Source organism: Apodemus sylvaticus, chromosome 10, assembly GCF_947179515.1.
Source record: "Apodemus sylvaticus chromosome 10, mApoSyl1.1, whole genome shotgun sequence".
In the NCBI taxonomy this organism is placed as follows: domain Eukaryota; kingdom Metazoa; phylum Chordata; class Mammalia; order Rodentia; family Muridae; genus Apodemus; species Apodemus sylvaticus.
In genome coordinates this window covers 88,862,059-88,887,689 of record NC_067481.1, presented here as the reverse complement: position 1 = coordinate 88,887,689, position 25,631 = coordinate 88,862,059, and the positions used below count along the sequence as shown (strand labels likewise).

At 39.2% G+C, this 25,631-nt stretch overlaps 1 protein-coding gene across 1 annotated transcript in view; it reads right to left on the bottom strand.

The window, feature by feature from the left end:
- The window catches only part of Tenm2 (teneurin transmembrane protein 2), a 922,633-nt gene that overhangs the window by 675,498 nt on the left and 221,504 nt on the right, over positions 1 to 25,631 (bottom strand). The window lies entirely within an intron of this gene.

The following is a 25,631-nucleotide window of genomic DNA, read 5'->3' as shown; positions in this document are numbered from 1 at the left end:
TTTTTTTCACAGAAACCCTCAACATAGCTGTTCAGTGGATGAACAATCGGGAGCCACCATCAAGTGGCTGTTGCCTCCTGTGTCTTTCTGATAAGAGCTCTGCCACAGTCTCCTGCTTCTCTGACTAAGAGCCTACAAGGACAACCCAACTGGGGAGTCCTCAGAAAGAGCCCCCAGGCATATGCATTTGTAGTTCCAAATAAAAGCAATAGGGGGACCCTGAAAACCTCCAAATAATGAGCTCTATGCTTCCCCCCACTGGAAAAGGTACACAAAAGAATAGTTTGGACTAGCTATAAAATCTACCCCAAATTGATGTCAAAGACTCTGTGAAGATGAGTAAATGGAGAAAGAGATGAAGTGTTCTTGAAAGTTGTATATTGTGAATTTATTTATGTATTTAATATGTAAGTATGCATTTATATATGTATACATATGCATGTATATATTAAAGGATTTATTAATTTCTGGGGTTATTAAAGAATCTATAAACTGATAGTTTGCCTGTATATTCTCTTATTAATTTATTGTAAAAATATAATCATATATATCTATATTTACTATTATCTACTATTGATGATAGATGACGATGATGTAATATTTTGCTCCTAAAAAAGCAGGAGTTGCCAGCGAGCTTGTCAGTGACTTCGGTCAAAGCTCAGTGTCTCCAAGCACACAGCGAAGTCTTCACTGTACATGGTACCACTCAGGAGAGTAGCAGACCGCAGCATGAGCACTTGCATGGTTCTCCAAGCTAGGTACTATTCACTGTACCATATGCTGGTTTCTTTAAGTAACCCATTACACAGAAATTAAATATCTTGTGACAGATTGTTTTGACAGTGGGGAGAAAAAAAGAAAGCAGGACAGAGTGGGAGCGATTTAATTTTTTAAAAAATGCATTTGACTGAAGGCAAAACGTTAGGTAGATGTTAATTTAACAGATGTCTAGTTTTGCATCATCAGCCTGAAACGGGCAATTTCTGGCAAGCCTTCCCACCACATCGCAACACAAAATCCTCTCAAATCCACGCGGATCTGCCTTTCACAACCTTCCAAGTGAGCCGTTTTCATTCAAAGGAAAATGCCTGAAATTACCCAGGGAAGATGCTAACACCTGGCAATAGTTTTGAAGGCGGAGTCCATGAATACACGGAGGTATAATGGAAGGAAAGAGAGCTCACAGCAACTTTTCAGCTGAGAAAGAGAACACAGAAGGCAATGTATTCACAACAAGAAAACAGCTAACACATCACAAAGTTACTGTGCACTGAAACACACACCCATGCTCGCTGCGGGAGGCTTCCAGGCTGTACATAGAGCATACATGTCCATCAAATCTAAACTTCAACCTGCCCGAGAGAAAGAACTCAAGGCCCATTGTTTCCAGGCAACTTCTCTTCTGTAAGGTCCCATGCAGCCGTATCAGGTGGCATCAGCCTAATACTTAAAGAATTATGTTAATACCTGATTTATATATAACAGCAGAACAGCCAAATGGGTAGGAGTCCACTCCTGACACAATGTTAGGTTTAGTTAATTAAACATAATTAATTTGGATTTTTATACCCATATTTTCACTTTTTGGATCTGAGGCATTGTAATTTTGGAATGAAGGCACTCACATGAGTCTTGTGTGGTTTAGGTGTGTGGGAACCTAGGAAAGGGAAAGTCCTCCACACAAAAGAAAGGCTCACAGATTTGGGGGTAGTGACATGGCATCCTCAGCCTTTTCAAGCCAAGGTTGCTATCCATTCACTGGTGGGTTCGATGGGAGGGTCCACACGTCACTCTCCAGTGATTGGCTGGGCGGAAATACCATCACAGCATGGCCCCCAGCCCAGCCCTTATTGCATCAGACCTTTCCAGGAAATAAAGAGGCATGATAGCAGGGGGTGTGGTGGTTGACAGCAGACTCTTGCTCCAAATGGTTAATGGCCTGTTCTTCAGATCAAAGGCTTCTGTGTAGTTTTATAGGATTATTAATTAGCACTACTTATTTTCATGCACAGCTCATATAATAAAAGCTTTTTATTCTCAGTAAACCCAAACTTTCATTGTTCCTCCTGTGCAACACCCCAGCTTTCCAACAACTGCAAAATGCATGAGCCGCTTCTGGGTGTGTGTGTGTGAGTTTGTAGTCATTTGATTCAGCAATTTTTATTTTTAGGTTATTTAAAGTAAATGGTCTATATCTTGTTTTCTGACAGAATATGGCAAAAGGCCATCTTTTAGGGCTGAGAGAGATTAATGATATTATGGCAACCTTTAGAGAATGAAGCAAAATTGGTCTAGTCTCCAAACAATTCAAAGTAAGGATAGTGCATATGTGTGTACGTCCCTGTGTGTATGCGCACACACACCTGCATGTGCCTCTGTGACATGTAATAAATACCGAGTTGCAGAACACCATCCCCAGGTGATAACCATTTTACTTTACAAACAGCTCAACCAACCATGGGGAATGTAGAAATTAGCCTTGTGAATTCAAAGATGCAAAGATGCATATTAGAGAACAAAGTCCAAAAAGGGAGGTAGACAGTTTACACCAACACACACTCTCTCTCTCATGAGAGCAGTACCAAGTCAAGGACAGGATCTGAAATTGAAAAAATTGGTAGGGAAAAATTTAAGCTACTGTGGGACTACAAAAAGAATAAAAAATTCTGTCAACACAAAAGACCCCTTTCTGCCTCTCTGAAATTCTAATCCAGTAATCATGTCTGCCTTCTGAAGCATCTTTCATCTGCCTATCTCAAAGTCCTTTATGGTATTAAACACTCACTGAATCCCTGAGGTGGGTAAAATTATTCTAGTCATTTTACAAATGTATCTATTCTTTCAACCTTCTTATTCCAAGCAGTGATAAGTCTGGGAATAAAAAAATCGAGAATCGATGAATGACCACAGTCCTTATTCCTTTAACCTGCATTGTAATTACTTAGGGGAACATTCCTTGATTCGCTCTGGGAAAGTGCTGAGATGAATTGAATGTGAGTTTTTGATTTGTTGTAAATGATCTTAATATATGCCAACGTGATCTTGTTCCTATCCTTCCCACCTTCCCCCTTTGTCACGTAAATTGGAAGGATTGAAGAATATGTTGGGAATACAATGATAACAAAAAAGAAAACTAGGAATAATTCAAAGGCAAAGAGAAAATGAGCCTTAAAGCTTATTTTCACATCTTCATGTTCTTAGAGAAAATTAGACACTACATTATTATCCACGTGACCTTGATGAAGACATAAGACCTTTATGATACAGTTAAAGACAAGGCTAAATTATGTAAACACCAAAGTTCTGCTCTGTAGTATATGAATCCAAATTTACAGCCAAACTAGTTTTATGTTTTGGCATGAATCTGATTTATGATCCAAAAGGAAAAGAATTAAGATAAATATTTCAAAATATTTCTGAAAACTAAAGTGTACTTGAGAAGCATTTATGAAGCCAGACAGCTTTTTATTTCCTTGAAGAGAAAATACCCTGCTCATATTCCAATGCCAGAGAGATGATGATTTAACAACAACAACAAAAACTGTTAGGATGGTTAATCTTGAACTTGACTGGCTTAAAAATCACCTAAGAGACCGCTGAAGTAGTGTTTTGTCTCTGAGAGTGTTTTCAGGAGGGATCACCTGGAGAAAATGGGCAGGATCACCTGGAGAAAATGGGCAGCATCCTTTGAAAACTAAGCAAGAAGGAAACCTGCTGAGCCATGCATAAACCCTGCTTCCTAAAGCTTCCCACCTACTAAGAAGTGAAGAATCTCCCTGACACATGGTTCTGCCTTCACCATTTTCTGTTCAAACACACAGAGCCTACCAACCAGCAACTTGAAACAAAGAGCCAAAAAAAAAAAATGTTTTCTCCCTTATATTCTTTCTTAATCCAACAGTGGCAATAAATGCAACTAATACAGGGACAGACTTCAAGACTGAGTTCCAGTAAAATGACCCGTGCTCTGAGCATCTTGTGAGTTATGGTTGTACCAGGTGTGAACAATGTAACGGGAAGGTTTAGAACCTTTGTATTCACATTATCCAGGACGTGATAATAGTTGCCTCTTATGGGGAAGGGAGATAGAAATAGGACCTCAATGAGCCTAAGGTGTATCATAGGACACTAGAGTTGACAGAAAAGGTAGCACAGTCTTTGAATGTGAAAGCTTCTGCTTTCTAGAAATCTGATGCCAGGCTGTCATTATTTCTACCTTACAGAGTGCTTCCTCTCTGTTTTAATGTCATTCCTGCCAATGTTTCTCCATAGGACACCTAAGTCACGACAGTATTAAATGTAGGCACCCATTCACAACCAATCCTACCTGTTTTTTCCTAATTGAGGATTACATCTCAAAGAATATTTACCTCCTGTGCAACCTTCTGTCATTTCCATGTTCCATTCAGCAGTTAGCGAAGGCTTAACATTAGTCAAAACTGAGTTAACCACAGCTCTGACTCCATTTCTGCAGCAACAGTTACCTTTCAAGTCAGAGACTAAGGCTCTGACATCAAGTTCATGCTCTCCAGCTCTTAGGTATATTGTGTCATTTGTGGCAAACACTTCCAGGAAGTAATGACTCATAAGATATGGAAATATTTTAAAAGTCAGATATGTGGTTCTGGTAGTTAACACCAAAAAGAGGATGCTAGATATCTAACCCGACAGCACATGATGGGAGTCTCTCATCTTTCAGGTGTTCCCAACTGGGTGTTCTAGCCCAGCACGGCAAGTATATAAAGTCTAGAGGAAAAATAATGGGTTTCAAATTCATTTTACCACATTCTAGCCTATTAACTTAGATGTTTTAAGTTTCTCTGAGTCTCATGTTGCCACCTGTAACTTGCAGCTGTATTTCCTAACAAACGGGGTGTTCTGAACAATCAGGAAATTGATTTCCATGTAACAAGCACCACAAACTTTCTTCTCTTCTGGTCATTAGTCTACATCTTGAGCACTGTCCTCTCTTCTGTGGCAGTCTATGCTTTTTCTTAAGTGTCATTTCTATTAGGGGTATAGATAGCTTGTCAAACCTTTTGCACATAGGGATAATCTATTCATGGTGCATATAGAAGCTATGCCAGCCAGAAGTCTCGGCAGTACATAGAAATGAGACACTTATGCCCAGATCCAGGAGATCAAATGCAGAGTTAAGTGCAGAGTATTTAAACATGGCCTGGTAAAGGCTCACAAACTTAGAATGCACCCATGAAATCAGAAAAACATAGATATTACGTGGAAGCACAAATCAGATTTTGTGCAAATGGCTTCTGTTAATGTCTTTTTATTATATTTGATGGGTAATGCACCATCAGAATATCATATGTTCTTGAAGATGTAGAAATTAACTATGACTGTTTTCTTCATCTGGAAATGCTAACAAGTATATTCTTTTGAGAAGGTTTCTCTAGTGAGACTGCTTTGTGTCATATCTGACTTTCATATACACAGGTGATTTGGTATTTTGTTTTAAAGAGACTGGCTGATCTTTGTTCACAACTCTTTTGTTTTAAGGTGGCCATTTAAAAAGATAACCAAACCCCAAATTGCTTGAATTATATCTTGGAAACAAAACACACACAAGTATGTGTTAAGCGTTCAAACTACAGAAATTGTGGTTGGCTTGTTAAAAGTCCTGCCATAGTTGCTTTAGGATGACCTATGGAGTGGAATCATTATGATTGGTTACTATGGACATTTAGTAAACTCAATGAGAATCATAGGTTTGGTTCAAACCTAGGCTTACTGGGCTCCAAATCCTTCATCTTTAGTGTAGCACAGCAATAATAGCAAGCTCAGCCGCAGAAATCAATTAGTAGCATTTAGAGACTATTTGCAGTAACTTTCAAAAGGGCGCTGAATAATTGCTATATCATATTATGGAAGGCGGGCTAGGTGTTTAGGGGCTAGTCTATTAAGAAAACTCAGTGTTTGTAAAATACCCTGCAATAGAAAGCAGAGAGTTATTTGAATACATGTTAATTCTGTCTCCCAACTCCATACACATCCCTTCACAGGACATTTTATTGCTTGCAATTTTATCTTATATTGCTATATCTGTTTTCATTTAAACATTTCATATCTCCCTATAGAATATCAGCTGTATGAGGGCAGGGATTTGCTTTCCTATTGTTGGCTCCCAGTGGCTGTCTTCCCAAAGGCACACAGTACACATTTGATGAAAGCATGAATGAAAGACGAATAGATGAATGAAGACACAGCATAGTTATATATAAACTACACGCAGATGGGCCTGAATGTTTTAAAAGCCAAAACCTCATGACACAAGAGATATAATAGAATACAAGTGCCCCTGCTGAGTTCCAGAGCAGAGGATGTAAAATCAACCCTCTGTAATTGAACCTACACACCCCCCATTGTAGCTATCAATATTTCCATGCTATAATTTGATATTTTAAATGTACCCCTGGTATTATTATGCTAAATGGCACAATTGATTTCTTTGCAGTTTAATAGAATGCTCCAGTCTGCATAGCTAGGGAAGACATCCTCCTCTGTGGCTTTTCCATCATGATATACAGAAGTATCGTGTTCTATACAGACACTTCCCTCCTGGGTCCCATGTCTAGAAGATCACTAAACCAGCAAACATTTATGCCTTTTTTTCACATGAGAGGGTCAAGTATACACAGCCAGGGGATGATCTGGTGAGTGGCAAGTTCAGCCTGGTGATGGAGTTACCAAGCCACAACTGAGTGAAAGCGAGGTAGACTTTGCAACTTGAACTCTGTCTATCAAAAAGGGAGATTCCTAATGCACACTACCTTATCAAGTAAATTCATTTGGAAATAAAGCCCCATAGACATAGTTATTTCAATTAAAGTAAGATGACAGTAGTGAGGGCGAACCTTTAATCGAGTATGACTGGTGTCATTAAGCAATGACAGTAGAGGAGGAGAATGCCTCACAATGACACACAGGTAGGCCATCAAAAGGAATAGATCAGAGCAGTGCAATTCCAAGCCAAAAGAGCACCAGGGGCATGGCAACAAAGCACCAGAAGCTAGGATGATCCCAGAAAGGATTCTCCCTTATAGACTTCAAAGTGAGCATGGTCCTATTAAAATCTTAACTTTGGTCTTCTAGCTTCTAGGATTATGAGAAAATACATTTCTGCATTTTTAATCCCCTCATTCTGTGATATTTCATCCTGATCACCCTATGAAATTGATGTAATAGAAATTGCACCCCATAGAGAAGAGAGGGAAAAAAACCCCATATTTTAGGATTATGTTCACCCTGCCAGAAAGTGGTACCAACAATCCAGGAAGTCTTTTCTAATTTGTATGATGATGACACCATGTGGAGCAGAAAGAAACCCGCCCAGTTGATGTTCCTTTGTAAGCCCGAACTCTACAATAGATAAGAAGCCTATAGCCCATAGCACTTCCTAGAGGACACTGTTAGCCAGGCCTCAGAAATTACTGATTCAGTGATACTGGATGATAACTGGGAAAAGGTATCTCTGTCAGTCTCCTGAGGATGCTGATCAGGTTGGTCTGGTTTTCTGAATTGTTGGGCTGAACCAATCACCCTCCACTAAAGCTCAGAGAGGATTCTAGTCACCCATTGATCCCAAACCAGGAAAATAACTGCTCTGTTGACCCAGAAGCTTCTGAGTTTGTAAATCTTTGGTCCACAGGGAAAAAAATAACTAAAACTCCATGCCATTGTGGCATTCTAATCTTCTACCGCAAATACGCTTACATTGACAGGAAGAAAATAAGAATACAATGTCAAGCATCTTAGTTACTAAAGAAAGTTTTAGTGGGTGGGGTGGATGGGGGAACAGAGGGAGGGAAGAGGGCTTATGGGACTTTCAGAGAGGGGGGATCAAGGAAAGGGAAAATCATTTGAAATGTAAATAAAGAATATATATTTTTAAAAAAGACGAGATCTCCCCCACTCTTTCAGCTTCTCTAAAACCACTCCCCAGGTCATATACTCAGATCTGTAGCAGACTACTGGCTATAGCCATGTTCCCTTCTTGTCCATGGGAACCCACATGCCACTCAGGCCAGGGAAGCAGATAGACCAACTTTAGACCTTCACTTGTCCCTCAGCTCCTCCACATCTAATTACCTAGTCTCATCCCCAGCTTTGCAGCACACCATGTGCTGAGGTTGACTTCCCTAGCCATCTCCAGATAGATAGATATTCCTCCTCTAACCTTCCCTCTCACCTTCTCAGTGCTTGGTTTCAGCTTCACGATCCACACGGCACTCTAGAGAAACCCACAGGCCACTCCTCCCAGGAAAATGAGCAATTAAGCTAACTTCTCACCTTTGCCTCTCCCTCCATTCCTCTAAGTCCAGTCACCCCAGTCTAATCCCCAGCTTAGAAGCTTCCGCTGTGTCTTTTCCTTGCTCTCTGTCCCCATTCCCAGGTGACTAAGCAGATACTGGTGGAAATTTTGCTTTTCTCAGTCCTATAGACCCCACAGCCCCTCCCCTGAGCTCATACTTATTCCTAAGTCTCAGCTACCAATGCCCAGAAACACATTTTACCTAGAAACCCCAGTGGCCACACTATTAGGATCCCAAAAGGATTTCCTCCCAGGCAACGTACACTCTCCCAAGAACCAAAGAGGACAACAAAATCTAAGGAACAAAACACCCATCCAACAAAGACAAGACTAGAGATCAGTACCTAGAATTACAATCTTCCCAAACCCGGATTCCTAGACGCCAGCCTAAAAGCACAATCAATAACAGCCAGGACAGTATGTCTCCACTAGAGCCCAGCAACCCTGTACAGCGGGCCCGGAGCATTGCAACACGGCTGAAGCACAAGAAATAGACCTTAAAATAGGCTTTATGAAAATAATAGAGGTCCATAAAGAGGAAATGAATAAATCCCTTAAAGATGTCTACAAAAACACAGGTGAACAGGAGAAATGGATAAAACTGTTCAAAACTTGAAAGTGGAAACAGAGTCAATAAAGAAAACCCAAACTGACCATTGAAATGAAATCAGGGAAACAACACCTATCACAACAGCCTCAGATAATATAAAAGATCTTGAGGTATGTCTAAGCAAGGAAGTGAATGACCTGTATAATAAGAACTTTAACACATTGAGGAAGATATCAGAATATGGAAATATCTGCCATATTTATGGATTGGTAAGATTAACACTGTAAAAATCACTGTCCTACTAAAAGCTATGTACAGATTTAATCAATTCCAATCAAAATTCTAACTCAATTCTTCAAAGACCTTGAAAAAGACATTTTTTAGCTGCATGTGAAAACATAAAAAAAAAAAAATCCCACAATAACTAAAACAATCCTGAATCATAAAAATGTTTCAGGAGGTATAACCACTCCCAATTTCAAGTTGTAGTTCCGGAGCTGTAATGATAAAAACAGGATGGTATTAGCACAAACAAAAAGACATCAAAATGAAATCAAATCAGAGATATAGACATGAATCCAAACATCTCTGAACACTCACATTTTAATAAAAAAGCTAGTCTTTTTCTTTTCTTTTCTTTTCTTTTCTTTTCTTTTCTTTTCTTTTCTTTTCTTTTCTTTTCTTTTCTTTCTTCTCTCTCTCTGTTTGTCTTTCTCTCTCTTTCCCTTTCTTTCTTTTCTTTTTTTTGTTTTTACAAAGACATTTTCAACAAATGGTGCTGGCCAAACTTGAATCACTACATGTAGAAGAATCCAAACAAATCTACACTTAACACCCTGAACAAAACAATTCCAAACATATCAAAGACCTCATCATAAGACCAGATACACTGGGGCCTGGAGAGATGGTATAATAATAAAGAAAACCCAAACTGACCATCAGGGAAATGCAAATCAAAACTGCCTTGAGATTTCCTCTTACACCTGTCAGAAAGGCTATGATCAATAGATCAATAATGCAAGTGACAGCTCATGCTGGTAAGGATGTGGAATAAAGGGAACACTCACTCATCCCAATGGATGATGGGAGTATCAACTTGTACAACCTATTAAAATCACAGCAGTGGTTCCTCAGATGGATTCAATCTAATTCAAATCTAGCCATAATATTTCTGGGCATATACCCAAAGGATGCTTCATCCTATCATAGAGACACTTGTGTAACCATATTCATTGATACTCTAATCATAAAATCTAGAGATTGGAAACAACCCTAGATGTTCCTCACCAGAAGAATGGATAAAGAGAATGTGGTACACTTGTATAAGGGACTATTACTCAGACATTAAAAAAAAATCATAAAATTCACAAGTAAAATTGTTGAAAGTAGTAAACAACAAAAAAAATCACTATGAGTGAGGAATCCAAGACCCAGAAAAACAAGCATGGTTTACATATTTGCTAATATGTAGATGTTAGATAGTAAGTCAATGACAAGCAAGTTGCAATTCACAGAATCACAGAGGTTAGTTATAGAGTAAGGAAATCAGGGGGTGGTGAGCGGGAAGATATATCTCATTGTGAAAGAAAATAGAAGATGGATGTGGGAGGCTGGGGTAGGAGGATTAAGTAGGGGAGGGGAAGAGGAGAAGTGAACAGGGGAGGAATGCAGGGAAAACAGCTAAAATCAAGGGTCATTTGAGGGGTAGTATGGAAACCTAATATAGCAGAAGCTTCCTAAAACAATATATGCATATTAAGGCCATCTAAATGGAATCTCTAAGTAATGAAGGAGAACGAATCCAAGAACCTGGCCATCTTTTGTCACTCAATGAAGCTTCCATTGCTGCTTCGATTTTCTTACATCTAATTGAGTTGATGGCCAAAGGTGTTCCACAGAATTCCCTGAAGAACCCAGGATGTTGTCAAAATGTTTTGTAGGTTGCTTTCTAAAAAATGGATGCCAAAGCCTCAGTGCTGAAGATAGCTGAGGTGATGCCAACATAGAGCCTTTACTTCTACACTGTAGTGTCTTTGGTACAGGAAGACACTCTGCATGTTACCAAAACAGAAACAGAAGTGCCAAGCCAGCCACAAACTTTTTGATCTAAAATGGCATCTTGCTTGAAATACATTAGAGGGCAATGGTAGCACAAAGCCTGTGGCAGCAGCAAACAGATAAATGATTTAGCTTAAGGCTCACTCCACAAGATTGAATGCATACCAGAAACTACTCAAGTGACCAAAAACCTGATAGTAGATAGTACAGGAACCCAGGGAAAAAAAAAACAAAAACAAATACTACTTTTCTAAACCCAGAACAAAAAAAAAATAGTCAAACGAAACCCATAGCAATAAAATGATCCTCTATGACATCAGTTCTCCTCATTGATCAGTGCCTTCTTCTTCATCATCAAAGAATCTTCCTGGGAATATGTACAGAGACCCACAGCTAGACATTATGCAGAAACTGAGAGACCTTGGAACACTGAACCCTAAAAGAGAGATCTTCTACAGGAAGAAGAGACAGAAATTGTGTAAAAGCCAAAAGGTAAGGAGGATACTAAGAAAACAAGGTCCTCTATATCAACCTGATCAAAGCTTATATGAACTCACAGAGACTGAAACATGATACACAGGACCTACAGGGTGTGTTCCAGATCCTCTGCACATATATTATGGCTTCCAGGTTAGTGGTTTTATGCCATTCATGAGTGTGCCTTGGATTCTTGTACTTTCTCTTTGTCTCCTTTCCTTCTGTGTGTTTATTGTTCAATTCCAATGTGTTAGTTTTTCTTTTATCATATTATATTATTCTGTACTATATATCATATAATATCATACAATATTATTATCCCTTAGAAGCCTGTTTGTTTTTAAATGAATTACACAAAAAGTCTGGGTAGGAGGGAAGGTAGGAAGGAACTGGGAGGAATAGACAGAGGGAAAGTTGTAATCAAGTTATATTATGTAAAAATATCTATATTCAAAAAAGAAAAATACTATGTATTCAGAAGGAGAAATGAAGACAAAAAAAGAGAAAGAATGGTTTACTGCATTTCACCATCATGGTAGGAAATTCAAGGCAAGAAAAGGAAGAAACAGAAAGAATCCTGAATTAGGAAAAAAAAGAGCAATAAATTATTTTGCTCAGTTTCTTGTCTCTTTTTTAATCCAGTATAGAACCCAAGCCCACGAAAAGACAACCATTAGCGTGAATCTTCCCTTCTTATGTAATCATATCAAGGGAATACCATTTGGGCATGTCTGAAGGCTAACCTACTTAACATGGTCCCACAGAAATGTGCACAGAGTCTATTCTGGATGATTCTGAACCCTGACAAACTGAGAATTACTACAAACAAACACAGACAGGGTAAATGTAAAATCCTTGTGGTGGTGGTAGCAACATCCATGATATTATCACATAGGCTGTTATAGCACAACCAACCCATTTTCCCATTTGGCAATGGCCCCAAGATCTTTCTTAAACTTGTATGTGTTTAAGAATCATTTGGAAAATACAGTAACATTTAAAGCCAGTCAGAAGCAACAGGGGACTGGTCAGATAACCAGCTGTATTTTCTCTAACAGCCCTGTTCTTGGTGGTTCTACAGATCAAACATACCAAGTGACATTCTAACAGTAAACTCCAGGAGAGATTATGTTTATATACCCATGAGCTCCAATGCAGAGAAGCTCTGAAATAAATGCAGTAGCATCCTCCACCTGAATAGCAGGATCCTCTCGCTTCAATATGCAGAATCTTTCCTATGATTGGCATCCTCTATTTGTAGATATAATCAATTTCTCACTTCTTTCTCCTAGGGAGTTTTCCAACATGCTGGGAACTCCCATTCCCTGGTGAGAGAACTCAGGAATGCTGGCTTGATCCATGGGCTGGCAGCACATCCTTCCATCTGCTTTGAGGTCAGTCTCCACCTACAGCTTCCCTAAATACAACTTGCCTACATCCCTGGTTAGTTCCAGGCTGAGTGGGAATACTGAATACATGGAGTAGCCAGTGACTAACATACCTTCTAGGACACCAGTTTTTCTGCCCTCCCCCATAAGCATCACGAAACACGACTCCTTACAGTTGAGGGAATGTGATCACGCACTTGTGTGGCTATGATGCCAACTTACATTTCAGGCATGCAAAAATCAATAGCATTTAAAAATATTTCCCTAATGCTCGTTGTTTCAGAGAAAAATATATTAATTCTGCTTGCAGCCATCAGAGGAATTAAATGGAGAACATTAGGTCTTCCATTAAAGCCTTATTTTCAATCTCTTTAATACATTGCAGTGTTTGTTTCCCAAGAACCTATAATACGATTTGAAATATGAGCAAATTTCAATGTGGATATACAGATTCTGTGAGCCAAGTCTACTATTTACATCGTTGATGTTTGCGTTGTGTGTGTGTGTGTGTGTGTGTGTGTGTGGTGAGGTGGGTGAGTGTGTCTATGTGTGTACATGTTCCTTTTAGTTTTTTTCTTAAACTTGTGTTTCTCTTAATCAGGGAATTTATTTTAGCTTAGAGAGGAAAATTTAAAATTTACAATTCGCTCGAACTTACTCCTTGAAGAATACCTCATCCTCTAATTGTTTAACTTTTAAGAAATAAGCTCCCTGTGGGATTTAATGAGTTGCCCACCATTGACGCCACAGGATACAGTCAACAAATTTAATATGTATATACTTAATGATAGATCTGACAGCTGTGAATTGTAAATAGAAATTTGGTATAACAGAGATTTTTACAAGAGAAAAGAAGAACAACATTTTTGGAATTTCCATTAGCAGTAATTTTTCCTGACTACTTACTTCTTTATCATTTTATTATGAGAATATATGCTTTGGGGCATTTGGGGATGTGACAGAGATGAAGTATGATACTGAAAAAAAATTCTCCATTGAGATGATTTTATTTTAGTATCATTGATCTTGTTGTCCATCTAATTCATTAAATGTGTGGAAACTACTACTCTTCTGGGTTGGGAACCACTCAGTTCTCCACTTAGAAAACATTGGGAAGAAGGGGAAAAGCTGCACAAAGGCAGTTATCTTTGCTTTGCATCTAGGAAAAGATTAAGACCAGCAACACAGTGAGTCAGGCATCAGGTGATGGACTTTCTGTCAGTAACTAGATTCATTATTAAAGACCTCAGTTTGTATATATCTATGAAGAGATTCAGAATTCCTCTATGACAAGTGAAAGCTAAGAAATGTCAAGGCACTGCCCAGTGTCACACAGGCAACAAACCAAGAAACTGACCACTTGACTCCAACAGCTACCCTGCTGTACAAAGATATTTTACTTTCTTTTAGGAATGGGCATATCGTTCCCACAAAGGGCCATTGTAAGCAACAAGGAACATAGGCTCTCTGTAAGCTCTGCTCAGCTCTGCCATTGGACCATGAGTGCAGCCTCAAAAAGAACTTATACAAATGAGCTGGGCTGGATGGAAAGAAAACTTCCTTTTTTTTGGACAATAAAACCTGAATTTAATTGAATTTTCATGTGCTGTATTTATTATCCTACCTGACCATTTAAGAATGAAAATGTTTGTAATCTCTAGCTATATATCAGCAGCACACATGGCCAAAAGAAAACACACAAATCTGCTTCGGTAGTACTGGCGCTGGAATCACTGTTAATTCCTTAATGTTTGGAGGTCAGACATAAACTCCATAAGCAAACAGTACTGGGAGGATCTCCCACGATGTCTAAAATGGAGCATGTTCTTGCCCAGTGTCTGGGGACTTAACTGAACAGGTTACAGCACCATCTTTATAACTTTGCATGCTTAGCTGCCTTTTGTTCTGGAGACCAAATTTCCTCCATTGCTGTAATTTAATTTTTTTTCAAAGAAAAAAAAATAAAAGTTGTATCACTTAAAGTTACTGTACCTTAACAAATGCACCGGAAGTGGCAGTGCTTTTGCATGCATGGAAGCTCAAAGCCTCAGCAACTCCCATGAGCGATTAATCTTCTAACACTAATTAGATATTTGCTAATTAGCGTCTGATGTGTGAAATGAAAAAACATTTTGAAGCTGAAATGAATAGGGTCTAGAAAGATAGGGCTATATTCCAGTTCCCCCTTTTCCATATTATTATCATATTTCATAAATATTAATAAGATCACATGATGCCAGCCGCTCTATAAAATTATCTCTCTGAATGAAGGCTTTTGTTCCCTATAATAGGGATGTGTCAATATTTTGCATATGGAAGAAAGCACTCGACGAAGGAAAACATTTTTTCCCTCAGTGTTAAAGAGATGTCATGTTTCACGAATCACTTTTATTGGTTGATCATCCAGTCTTACTTTTTAAACTTAGGTCTCTTCTTCCCATAAGAATGAGAAGAAAACCTTCCTTCAAACCACTGCCCTCCTCCTTCTATACACTTTAGTCTTGCCTTGAGTTAAAGAAATCTCAACAGAATGGAAGATATTTTAAACCTGTACTTCTGCTTGGGGAAGAGCAGAAGTCATTGTAGAATGGTTGATATCAATGAGAGATGTATAAAAGAGAGACATTTGAATTTCATTAATCATGTGCATGAGGACAGTCCTAAAAATACCTCTGTATGCCACATTTAAAAAAACCTCATGCACAGAGAACTAGATAGAGATTTCAGTGCTTACACCTCACATTCAGGCTATAATATCCAAGTCATAAATATTAAGTCATGCTGTATTCTCAAAAGGTAACATTTTGATTTGGAATACTACTCAAGTGAAAGTCTATATTAAACATTCCTGGTTCTCAAAAGAGGAGAACTATAATAATAAACTATTTCAGTCAGTGTGAGATTTTTTTTTTCAAAAAGCAACTCACCTGTGAATGCTGGTCATATCACAAATTATATCTAATTACAGCATTGATACAGTAATTTGCAATGATAGCTAAGCTCAAGTTGACAAAGGTGACATTGGAACATAATGACGATGAGATTATCATTCTCTTAGGCTGACATTTCATGATTATAATAATGCTGATCGAGATTATTAACACCATAATGAAAGGAAAGTCCCAAAACCTACAGAGAAGAGATCACAGCAAGATGAACAGAGTCAGAGCTGAACTCCCATTTTCTCTTTTGCATCGGTATGATTTTTCTTCTAGTACAAAACGAAGCACATGCCTTAGTCCAGAGACTCATGGAAACTGCAATTGACAGACAGCCTACTCTATCCACAAACACAACTCTCTACTTTTCAAAGCTGGAAACAGAGGATAAGGTCATAGATGCCAATTTATCCATTTGCACCGGGGATTGTTTTCCGATTGGTGCTGAGGTTGATGGTCAGCTACCCTGTGCACTACCCCAGAGTGTGCTATCTGTTTTGGGGCTGCCAGACTGCTCAGCTTGAAATCCATGGTGCTCCCAAAGCTCTCCACTGTTCTAGACACCAAGCGAATGGGAATAGTCTGGCAGGCATTGCCGTTTCACTTATCGTTAAAGGAGAATAAAACCAGACAGCTTTTAATTACCAACAACAGAGAAATGAGTCAAGGGGAATCATACTCAATCAAGACATCACCAGTCAATCCAGCAGGCTGCCTGGCTAAACTTGGGAAATGAACCATGTTCTCTACTTTGCTCGGATGAGATTATTTAAATGGTATCAGGTTCAAAGTATCTGATGAGACTTGTAACTCCAGCTGAATTCAGAATCTAATTTCAAACAGTGACACTAAGTATGTCTCAATTATTTGAAATTGCCTTCTCAACTACACATATAATTTTAAATTTGGTTTTCGTCAATCCATGGGGTTTGGGGGTCTTAAATTATCATCATTGATTTATAGATACTCACCTGGAATCAGTTTGGAAAAAAAAAGGCTCTGGGTAGGTCAGGTACCATTGTCTCATTTTGTCAGTGCAGCAAGATATGAAGTGACAGGTTTGGACTGTAATTTCTGCCACCTAATTGGAAGTTTCCTACACTGCCCAGCATTCAGAAATATTTGAAAAGATTCCCTCATTCTTTAAAGTGGAAAATGACTGCTTGTTTTACAGTTCAGTCAAATATCAAGGCTTTGTGATTGGTCCTTTTTTGTCTTCAAGACTTGACCTGAAGAGGTATGTTACAATGGGAACAACCCAGTGTCCCCAATATCCAATTCTTCAATAAAGCCTTCATTTCATTTTCAATTTATATCCTTCCACATTCGAAAGTAATAATACCTACCTAGGACCTACTCATCTCCCCCAGAAGAAACCTTAACTTTATTCTCTGCAGCATACATGGGAAGATAGAAGAAGACAAAGGAGCCTGAAAAGAACTTAAAACTGTATCCACAGTTAATATAAGAAATAGAAAGTCATATTCTTGTCCAGCATTAATGGACTGGCAGATTTCATGAGTGATCAAGATCTCATTCCCTGCTTCTAATATGGCGCCTTTTTTGCTATGTCTCCTGAATCAGATAAACACATGGCAGAAGGCAGTAGGACAAAAGGATCTAAGTTAGTTCTTCTAAAAGGCACTAATCCATTGATGGGGTAGAGCACAGATGACAGTCACTCCCAGGAAGATCCATCTCTTAATACCACCATATGGCATTTAGGTTTCAATAGGAATTTTAAGGAGGATACATCTAAATCCAAACATGGCTCCAGTGAACATCCTAAGCGAGCATCCATATGTTCTGTGCTTCCTCCTGACACTCTTTCCTTTCCCATGGCTTTGCCCTTTCAAACAGTGTTGGTGTTTCCTTTTGGTCTCACTATCATTTTGTTAGCTTTATCATATTTTTTCTCAGCTTCTAATTTTTCCTAGGCCCTGACACTCATGTGACATTTTTTTTGAGGTACAGAAGAGGAGAAAGTCAACTTTTACTGAATGTGTTTGAGCCATCAAGTGGCTTGAATATCATATGACCACATGTTCCAGCCTCCTAATGCTCAAGACTCTAAGCAATGGACCTGGTTGTCTTTATTGGGGCTCTATGGATAGACACAATCAAAGAAGGGGACTGGAAAGTTATTTGAGCTTGGAGTTTTACACATTGTAGATCTTTGTAAATTAAAAACAAGAGAGTTATTTTGGGGGAAGGGATGATTTCATTTAATATAAAATTGTTGAATGTGTAATATGTTATGATTTGTCAAACATAGAAGAAATCACACACTAGGAGGAAAAGATATAACCTGAACTCAGAGAAAAATGTTGGATTAAAGGATCTTGCTTTAGTTTTCTCATGTTCTACAGAAGATATAGATGACATCAGGGAGACAGACTCAAGGGCAACAGAGAAACAAATGTAAGTAGAAATATCTTTAGTTAACTGGAGTTAACCACACACTAGCCCAGCCCTCCTTATTTGAGACATCTTCCATTCTGTACACCAAAGTAGTCATGGAAAAAAATGATTCTTTCATGTGGCTCTATCGCTCAAATACCCTTCCTTTATTTTTCATAAAATAAATTTAACAAATTTATTAATTAATAAATTTCAGGTTGCTTTCTTGACATATAACAGAGTGATCCCAGATAAACACAAGGTAAATTAAAAATTCAGATAAATAGTCAACAATTTCTTGGGACATACTTACACACACACACACACACACACACACACACACACACACACACACCAAAACTAATCTAAAACAAAACAGAAAGAACTTATAACTTGTTGTTTATATGAAAATCAAATGTAGCTGGGCACCCTAAATTTTACTTGCTAAATCTATAAACTCAACCACATCTCTAACCCAGTTCCAATCTCCTTTTGACGTTTCATGGTTATGAATTTCTCTAAAGTGGTTTTCCATGTTTCTTTGAAACATAGGAGTCATTTTGAATCTCGGGTGCCAGAGAAATCAGAAAGACTGAAGTACGCAAATATAACCCAAGGCCAATATCGAGCGGGTCTAAGCCCAACGGGCGTTGACCTGCACCCAGGCCCTGGGCTATTGGGGGAGGGGGGCATCGGTGTGCAAACTCGGCCAGGAGGTTGTTTGCCTGGTCCGGGGCGCGCACCGCCATTTTGACTATGGGACGCCAGAGAGTCCTAGCAGGCAAAGTCAGCTAAGAGTCATAGCCTGAGGCGAACACAGCAGGGGGTCTAAGACGGACAGGCCTTGGACTGACCCCAGGCCCTGGGCTGCTCCGTAGGCCATCTGTGTGCCAACCCAGCCAGGAGGTTGTTAGCCCAGCAGACTCTCCTGGCACTTTCAGGGAGTGCTGTACATGCCGCCCTCCTGGCCACCTGACAGAACCAATTAACACTCATAGCCTGAGGGGAACTTTCCTTGGGCCTTAGCCTGCCAGGCTTTTGCCTAGACTCAGGGACTCAGCAGCTAGGCTAGCCTTGTGTGCCCCAACCTGGTTGGGAGATCAGCTGCCCAGCAGAGTGACCAGCACTCGGAAAAGGTCCTACAGCAGCATAGACCATTTTCTCATTCCTATACCTGGCTCACCATCCCACTCTTCCCTGGAATGCTTCTCTCATTTTTCTCTCCCTACTCAGCTAAGTAGTACTCCACAGTCTGGTAAAGAGTAGTCTTAATCCTGAGAACTTACTGCTTTGAGACATCTCCACTATTCTCAGTTGACGCTTGACAAATAACCATTACATTTTTTTCTCTAAACATTTTGACAGCAATGGCAGGAGTAGCATCTTTAGGTTATCTAGCAATTATCCCTGCTTGACCACTCAGTCATGCTCCATACATGTCTTCTAGACACACCTGTTGATTCTGCAAGGCATGCTTCTTCCAGCCTCTGGGTGGTTCATTCCTTGTCTGAGACCATCAGTATAGCAAATGAGAGAATCAGAGTTTGAAAAATCGTTAAGTACCACTTTAAATGTGGTACATGGTAGCACATGCCTGTAATTCTAGTATTCGGAGGTAGAAAATCAGGAGTTCAGTGCCAGTCTCAAACACATAGTGAGTTTGAAACTAGACTGAGCTCTATGAGATCTTGTTTATTTATTTGTTTGTTTTTTAAAAAAACAAACCTTAACAAAAACCCAAATACAAGCCTCACTACCGACTACAAAATACAACTTGGATTCTGATGCTATCTTGTTGATTTTGCTCAGTTTTTGACCAGTGTGTATGTAACATCAGGTCTTCCTTCTATTTCCTTGAGTGCCACCTCTGCTGTCCAAGAACGACTACCTGTTCAGTTTCTCTACATACAGCATTTAAAGCATCTGCTTCATGCACAGACCTCAAGCTTGTCAAAGATACCGTCTTAAGACTTCAAACCTAGTCCATCCAAATTCAGCAGTGACTGTGCTGCTACGTATACTGTATTGTTTGTTTTTTAAGTTGTCCATTTCCTGATTCCAACCTTTCATTTTCACCAGTTCTAGGCCTTTTCTTTAAGCAATAGCTTTAAATACTACAGTTTTGGACTAACTGGTCTTTTCCCCTAGGGCCATCTACATTAGATGTTCTGAATTCTCATCAGAAATTGCTAGATTTTAGGTTTAGGGGGAAGACCTCAGAGTTGATCATGAGTAATGTTACTACATATTCATTGTACTAAATATACATCTTCCTACTAGGTCGTCTTTGAAAGCTAAGGGTACAGCTACATATCATATCATCTAGACAAGATTATCTACTATTTTGCAGGATACTTTATAGATGTATAAATATATCACATTGTGGTGTGTGTGTGTGTGTGTGTGTGTGTGTGGTGTGTCTAATACAACTTTGACTACGCTAGTATGAGATGGAACAGCTTTCATGGTCTGACACTCCTAGCTGAGTCATCCAACCTTTTGAATATTCAGTCTCTTGTCTTAAAGTAGGAAAATATTTGCCCCCACCTTGTGGCATCACCACAAGATAAATGGGACCAATTTAAGCAGTTTTGGGGCTATATTTGAAGAAAATTTAAAAGTAAAGGTGCTTTTAATACACTCAATGATACTCCATTGGAGAAAATAGATTATCCCTTTGCCAGCAGATATCAGTTTCAAATAGCTTCTTCACTTGATCTTAGCCAAAAGGCCGAGAAACGATCAAATATCTTCTTAATTAGGGGTGGGACTCTGGGTCTACTCTCTACTCCCAGTATTGTGACCTCATCTGTCTTGAACCTATGCAGGTCTTTCCTATGCTCCCAGGGTCTGTGAGTTCCTATGTGCATAAGATCTGCAAATAATCAAGAAGCACCTTTCCTCCACTATTCCAAATCTAACACAATCTAACTTAAGCTATAAGTGAGCTTCTGTGTTCTGTAGTAATGTCTATTGATGGTCAAGTAGAAAGAGAAACATGAGTTCTAACGGCTATCACAAGGTCATTATTACTGATCATTATTTACTATAAGAAAGGGAAAACAAGTCTGGTGATGTGCAAACATAATTTACTGACAAATAAGCATCCCACTTTCATGAGCAATCATATAGTTAGACTCATAAAAGCAGGGAAAAGGACGAAGATGGTCAGTGTTGGTAAGGTAAGGAGGGAAGGTCAAATAGTCTAACCTTTTAGATAGGATGGGTGAGTTCTGAAAACCTATTACATAGCATAGTGACTGTGGTAAATAAGATATAATATATTTTAACATTAGTGGATCTAACACACACACACACACACACACACACACACACACACACATACAGACACACTTGTGAGTTAATGCATATGCCAGTTAGTTTGATTTGAGCCATTTCACAGTATTCACACATTTTGAAATACCATATTGCATACTGTAAATACATCTGATTTTTATTTGTTAATTATACATTAATAAAGCTGAGGGAATAAAATAAAATGAAAAGCAATAAAATAAATTGATCATATATTTTCTCTCTCACATACACAAAATTAAAGCTTGTGACTCTTAGAAACAACTTCCAAAAAAGACCATAGTCTTAGCTAAGGGTGTGTCATCATGAAGAGATACACAAAATGTATGTGTGTGTATGTGAGTGTGTGTGTGTGTGCGCGCGCATGTGCCCATTTCTGCAGTGCTAGGGATAGAACTTTCAGCCTCACCCACACTAGGCAAGCACTCTACCGATGAGTTCTAACTGAACCTGATATAGTCTTGTAGAAAAAGTAACAGCCATCCTGAACTCTCTGAGAAGGAAAGGGGGAAAGAAGTATATAATCCCCCTCAGAAATATAGGTTGCCACTGTCTCAGCCGCTGTGAATGTTTAACAAGATTTGTAAACAGAATATTAGATGTCCTGTGATGTCCTGGTGTCATTTATTTGAAGGCAGTAAGTGAAACCTCTTTAGGCGCCTGTGCGGCTCACAGCCATGGACTTGTATATTGCTGTTTCCCTCTCGCTCGAGTTGTGTACCCTCTTCAGTCTCCTCCACTCCGACGGAGGAGTTAATGCAGTTAGATTGCTTGTGGGCTTCTAGCGGGACCACTTCAAATGATATTACTTCCATTTGCGACGTGCATCACCAGCAGCGCTCACATTTGAAGGGAACAGTAAACAGACATCTAAGTCGGCTTGCTGGAAGAGAAGCCCTGCTTCCCACTGAAAAGGAAGCCAGCGACAGGGCTATGAATTTGTCAATTTTGTAAACAGCACGGCTGTATCACTCTGGATCACACCTGATTGAGACTCTGGAGAGGCCAAGATTGCTGTGAGCTCGCAAGCGGTGGAGGGACCTCCTTCAAGGATCAGAAGTCAATTTTGACGGTAAGGGATCGATGTAGTAAGACTGAATGCTTTAATCAGGGCTTTCTGCTGGTAACTATCATTTCTCGAGGAATTCCACTCTGTACCAAAAAGAAGGACCAGGCAAGGACCTACCACATAGAGGTCCTTGAAGATTAAATGGCACTGTGGCTAAAGAGAGAGAACCAAGGAAAGGATGCCTGCTCTTACTCACAGCACTCATAGTTTTATGCTATTCGCAGGCAACCTCTTGGTTAGTCCTTCCCAAAGGTTTTATTCCTTAGGTTAAAAGAATATTCAGCGGCAGCCTTCCCGATCTCTATGAGCAACTTGTTTCTAAAAGAAAATGCCTAGGCAAATGGATGGAGCTAGAGAACATCATACTAAGTGAGGTAACCCAGACTCAAAAGGTGAATCATGGTATGCACTCACTAATAAGTGGTTATTAACCTAGAAAACTGGAATACCCAAAACATAATCCACACATCAAATGAGATACAAGAAGAAAGCAGGAGTGGTCCCTGGTTCTGGAAAGACTCAGTGAAACAGTATTTGGCAAAACCAGAACGGGGAACTGGGAAGGGGTGGGAGGGAGGACAGGGGAAGAGAAGGGGGCTTACGGGACTTTCGGGGAGTGGGGGGGGGGCTAGAAAAGGGGAAATCATTTGAAATGTAAATAAATTATATCAAATAAAAAAAAAAAGACAAAAAAATAAATAAATAAATAAATAAATAAATAAATAAATAAAAAAAAAAAAAAAAAAGAAAATGCCTAGGACATGTAATGCAATGCAAACAGTTAAATAAATGGCACTCATTGCGCTAATCTAGAATTCTCAAGAACAGTCCTAGATTTTCGAGCTGCTCAGTGTAACTCAGTGCGGACTGCAGCATGGAAGCAAGCCATCAAACTGAGTATCCTTGCTTGGAACGCATTCTGCGTTATACACTGTAGAGGGCCACGGGAGTAACCCAGGGATATATTATATATATATTTTTTGAATGAAAATTAACCCTCCTAGGCTCATAGGGAGTGGCGTTATCTGAAAGGGTTAAAAAAAGTGTCCTCTTTAGAGTAGATGTGGCTTTCTGGAAGGAAGTGGGTCACTGGAGGGAGGTTTTGAGGATTCAGAAGTCCCAGCTAGTGTCTCCCTTTCTCTTACTGCTACCTGCGGATCCAGATATACAACTCTCAAGCTACTAAACCTCAGAGCTGCGAGCCAGCCCCAATTCCATGCTTTCCTTTATTAGAGGTAGACACAGTGTCTGTCTCTTCATGGCACTTGAACACTAAAGACAGCCATATTTTAATAGGCTTAATTTTGGGGGAGTAACTATGCCATTGCGTTCTTCGCTTCATCCTCTTGGTTTGTGATCTTCAGAGAATCTACAAGGGCTGGACAGCGTCACTGCGTACTAAAGCCTTTGTTAGCTCTTCACTACCAGCTCCAGAGGCATATTCGAGTTGAAAAGAATGAAGAGACAGTATTATAGTATTTGGGAAATTTTGGAGAGAGAAAGTGAGAAAGAGGCATGTGTGTGTGTGTGTGTCTGTTTGTCTGTGAGTCTGTGTGTGTGCATCTGAGTGTGCATGCATGTGTGTGCAAACATGCAAACACAGGCATTCACACTGACTTGGTGCACACTTACCTGTACCGTTTGTTTGTAGGTTCACAGGACCATACATGTGGGTGGGAGACAGAGGCCAAAGGAGGAAATCTATCACTCTCTACCTTACCGCTTCAGACAGGTCACTCACTAGAGCTGGAGCCAACTACGTTTGGGTCTTTTGCCTACAATGGCAGCTCTCGCACACTTCCGAATCCTTTTTTTTTCTTTATCTCTTGACAGCACTGGGATCACATATGTACGCACAACTTTCTGTGCTGGTGCTGAAGATCTTAACCTGTGTCCTCAAGCTTGTGCAACCAGCACTGTTACTCCCTGGCCCATCTTCCAGCCCTCAAATGTAAAAGCATGGCGACTGTACCTCTCCCCATCCCATTCCACTTTTCTCATCTGTTTCTGTACTCACCAGCAGAAACCAAGCACTTACTTGTACATACACATAAATGTACCATTTTCAAGATACATGGGCTCTCATCCAATCACCCTTTATTTCAGCTCTGCCTCTTCCATTGACTCCATATAAGATATAATCTGGGCATCTCTAGGAGATAAAGGCATCTTTTATATTCAGAAAGTGAGCCTATTAAGTTACAATCTAGAACAGATGAACATAAGCCAAGAAGGTCACGGACTCAGTCCTTTGTACAGCAATATTGCTTGTTATGTAAGGGTCCTCAAATAACCCTAAAGGCTATGCCTCACTCCCCTTAAATATAAGTAGGAAAAGAATCACAGGAGACTACCTCACTAGGCAGTGGACCTATCATTGACTAGAAAATGCCTTCTGTCTTATTGGCATTGTATCAACCTAAGGCTCCAACTTAAAGAATTGAAAAAATATATTCTTCATTAACTCACTCAGTAACCAAGAGCTGGAATATATAGTATAATATGAAGGAAGATGTCACCAGACAAGAGAAGAGTAACCCAGCTTGAACAGAATATTGGTCATTATTATACTTAGATACGTTTCTAAAGGTAACCCTAAAGGTAACACAGACTGTAAGAGAAATTATTCTTTTTATAATGTTTTTATAATTATAATATAACTATATCATTTCTCATTCCTCCCTTCTCTCTCCAGCCCATATCATGTACCCCATTGCATTCCTAAAATTATGCCTTTTAATTTTACATATATACATGAATGTGGACATATATGCAGATGTGTATATCATATATAAATATTCTTAGACAAGTAAACTCATCTTGTTCAGTCTGTACATTGTTTTATATATTTTTTTCTTAAAATACTTCTATTGCCATTCTCTGAATAAATACGTAAATTTTAAATAAATGAAATTTTTTGAAAATAATATAGAGTTAAAAATCCTTAACACATTTCTCAGTTACAAAGGATCGTGAACAGGTAGCTAGAGTATTCTTAATCTACTCATAGTTAGGAGAGGCAATGGTGGGATGAGCTTTAGAGAATCCATTTCATGATTTGAACACAGATTGACCATAGATAATGTCAGTCGTGGCCTATAAATGT